The sequence below is a fragment of the Cryptotermes secundus genome, unplaced genomic scaffold (assembly GCF_002891405.2).
Source record: "Cryptotermes secundus unplaced genomic scaffold, Csec_1.0 scaffold152, whole genome shotgun sequence".
Classification (NCBI taxonomy): Eukaryota; Metazoa; Arthropoda; class Insecta; order Blattodea; family Kalotermitidae; genus Cryptotermes; species Cryptotermes secundus.
The window spans coordinates 1,394,285-1,397,326 of record NW_019720705.1 but is presented as its reverse complement, the minus strand read 5'-3'; positions in this window follow the sequence as shown (position 1 = coordinate 1,397,326).

Here is a 3,042-nt window from a genome sequence, read left to right as displayed (position 1 = left end):
CTGTAAGGTAAAAAGTTAAAATTGTTCGTGTGTTTAAGTAATTAACCACTACGACATGAAGGCTTATAGATCTTGACCTGGGAATTGGCTGGAAGTAAGTGGTCAGGTTCACGCCCCGACCACTTTACCCCCGGGGAAAGAGCCCAAGGTACACATTGGAAAGGAGGTTGGGTGGACCCCACAGCCGGTCTGGACGACATCTACAAGTCGTGTACTACGATTTAACGTACGTAAGATTCGAATAATATTTCGACGTTTAGTGCGTAAATGCAGTTTCATTTAAAATATCCTCCACACGTTGTGCTGTGAATATTGTGACGCGTTATCTTACGTCTATCGCCGCGACAACAACTACAATCGGAAGGGACACTTCCACGGCAACGAATACGAGGAAATTGGGGGAGTTAACGCAGCGAAAAATCGTAGCAACGAATTGTGTGTCGCGTGGTCAGCGCAACGCAGTTAATTTCGGTTTTATAGATCAGAGCAGCTATTTCCTTTAAATAGTTCCTCAATTATCCTCACGAGTCTGAGTGGACCCCGTTCCAGACCCACTACTTCTCAGAAAATTTAGTAGAGCCTGGAATAGAACCCGGACCTCCGGGTCTCTAACCAGGAACTCTGACCACTAGACCACAGAGGCGGTCCAAGTAGCCACCAGGGACAACGAAATGGTTCCTGAAATTGCAAAGTCATTTTCTCTGTACGGGCACGTGCACATCATGCACACACACAAACACACTACAATGCACGTCTTCTGTCGGCTCCATAAAATTTCATTCTCTGTCGGTGTATCGCGACAGTTTGAATCAGAGGGGTTTTCTTCTCGTTCAAAATTAGTTTGCGAACTGTGGTATCAGTGTTGAGATTTTGTACACCCCTCTTTTGTTATCAGTCTGAGGTGTTGTTTCTAGGTTGAATCGTTGCTACTCTGATTAATAATCTGCTGATGTTGGTGTGCATATTAGCGGTGAAACTTAACATTAACATTCACCTGCCAGCACACTTCCACTTACATTTCTATTCCTTTCGTCTTATCGTTTGTTGTCCAAAAACATAAAAATTAGAATATACAAAATTATAATTTTGCCTCTGGTTCTGTATGGGTGTGAAACTTGGTCTCTGACATTAAGGGAGGAACATAGACTGAAGATGTTTGAGAACAGGGTGTTGAAGAGAATATTTAGACCGAAGAGGAATGAAGTTACGGGAGGTTGGAGAAAACTACCTAATGAGGAACTTCATAACTTGTACTCTTCTCCAAGTATAATCAGAATGATCAAGTCAAGGAGGATGAGGTTGGCAGGCCTGGTAGCACGAATGGGGGAGACGAGAAATGCATAGAGGTTATTGGTGGGAAAGCCAGAAGGAAAGAGACCACTGGGAAGAACAAGGAGTTGGTGAGTGAACAATATTACAATAGATTTTAGAGAGATAGGATGGCATGGTATTGATTGAATTGATCTGGCTCAGGATAGGGACCAGTGGAAGGCTCTTGTGAACACGGTAACGAATATTCGGGTTCCATAAATTGCAGGGAAGTTCTTGATTAGCTCACACAATTGGCGGCTTCTCAGGAAGGGCTCAGCTCCATGAGTAAGTATGTAAAAAGATAAAATAAAGCTATCCCTGTAACAGGCCGTGAAGGCCCATAGGGTTGTGAGACATTGAGGGTCCCACATTATCTAGACAAACGGCTCAAAGATGACGGTAAGTTTGTCAGCCTTACGCGCCGGCCGCGCTTTACTCCCCAGGAAATTTTTTTAATTAATTCCTGGTACTCATTTCTGTTGGAGGCTGAGTCGACCCCAAGGACATAGTGCGGCCGGAAGGATTACGTCAATTGAAAAAAAAAATTCAATGACCTCATCGGGACTTGAACTCGCGACTTTCCGGCATGTAGGATAGTGCCTCAAGTAAGTACAAAATGCAATTTTTTTTAAAAGGCCGCGCCATTGCTCAAGCGGTTAGTAGCTGGCTTCCCACCGAGGCGGCCCGAGTTCGATTCCGGGTCTGCTCAAGTGGGATTTCTGGTGGACAAAGTGGCGCTGGGGCGGGTTTTTTCCGAGTACTTCGGTTTCCCCTTCCAATCTTCATTCCACCAAATTCTCCATCATCATAATCACCCGGGGCAGGCTACAATAGGCCAATCAGTGGCCGCCGTGCCGAGTGGACCCAGTTGGACTCCACCCCCCACTAAGCGAATTAAAAAAAAAGTACAAAATTCAATTACGAGGACTTTTTTTCTTGTGCCCTTATATTCATTACAGTCTGCTACTTAACACAATGGGAACAGCATTTTGACAATGGTTTCTGCTTCTAAAATTGTTGTTAGTCATTATAAAAGAAAGTTATCGACACCATACGGAACAACTCTTCTGAGGAAGTAGTTTCTTGCTTTTTTGTGAAACCCGAGGGTCCATTACCGTGTTTATAAGAGCCGGTTAATTATCCCTATCCTGATCCAGATAAATCCAGTGCATACCTTCAACCCATTCTTAATACTGCGGCATAAAGACCCGTTGCTAGGCAACGACCACAGAATAAGAAAATAAGAAAATACAACAGCCCTTCCTGAGTAATACTTCCGCAAACAAACACGTTCTCACGGCAACAATTGAACTACAATAATGAGGAGCGGTTTTTTCTCGCGGTCCTTGTCAGAGGAATTTAAGACGACCTCAGTAAGACTTGATTTTTCAGCCAATCAGAAAAGTAGAAATTTGGCGCAAGATGGAGCCCAGCTTAGGAATCAGTTGTGAGATAACCGCCGGTCAGTCAGGACGTGACCATGGAAGTTGAGGGATCTACGGCGTTGAAAACCATCACTAGTCAACGGTTGGTGATGACACAGAAGACTGTGAAGAATTAGTGCGTGTTGTAGTGAGCTGCAGAGTGTGTGTGAATTAGCCATAGCGCTATAGGTACCTGTAATTACGATCTGTAAGTGTTCAGTAATCCAATTACCAATCCAAACTCCGTCTATAGTCGCATTCAAACACCTGACAATATTATCCTTCCATCTACGCCTAGGGTTTTCAA